Genomic DNA, 260 nt, shown 5'->3' with positions numbered 1-260 from the left:
CTGTGGCTTTTCCAAGCACACCGTGCAAGTTGTCAGTGGAACTACCGTTCTGGGGTCTGGAGAACGATGGCCTTCTTCTCACAGCTGCACTAGGCAGTGCACCAGTGGGGGCTCTGTGTGGGGACCCCAACCCCACATTTCTCTTCCACACTAGTCTAGGAGAGGTTCTCCATGAGGGCTCTGCTCCTGCAGCAAATTTCTGCCTGGACATTCAGGCATTTCCATACATCCTCTGAAATCTAGATGCAGGTTTTCAAACC

The sequence above is a fragment of the Mandrillus leucophaeus genome, unplaced genomic scaffold, assembly GCF_000951045.1.
Source record: "Mandrillus leucophaeus isolate KB7577 unplaced genomic scaffold, Mleu.le_1.0 Scaffold894, whole genome shotgun sequence".
Classification (NCBI taxonomy): Eukaryota; Metazoa; Chordata; class Mammalia; order Primates; family Cercopithecidae; genus Mandrillus; species Mandrillus leucophaeus.
The sequence above is the reverse complement of the archived record's forward strand: the minus strand, read 5'-3'. Positions refer to the sequence as shown.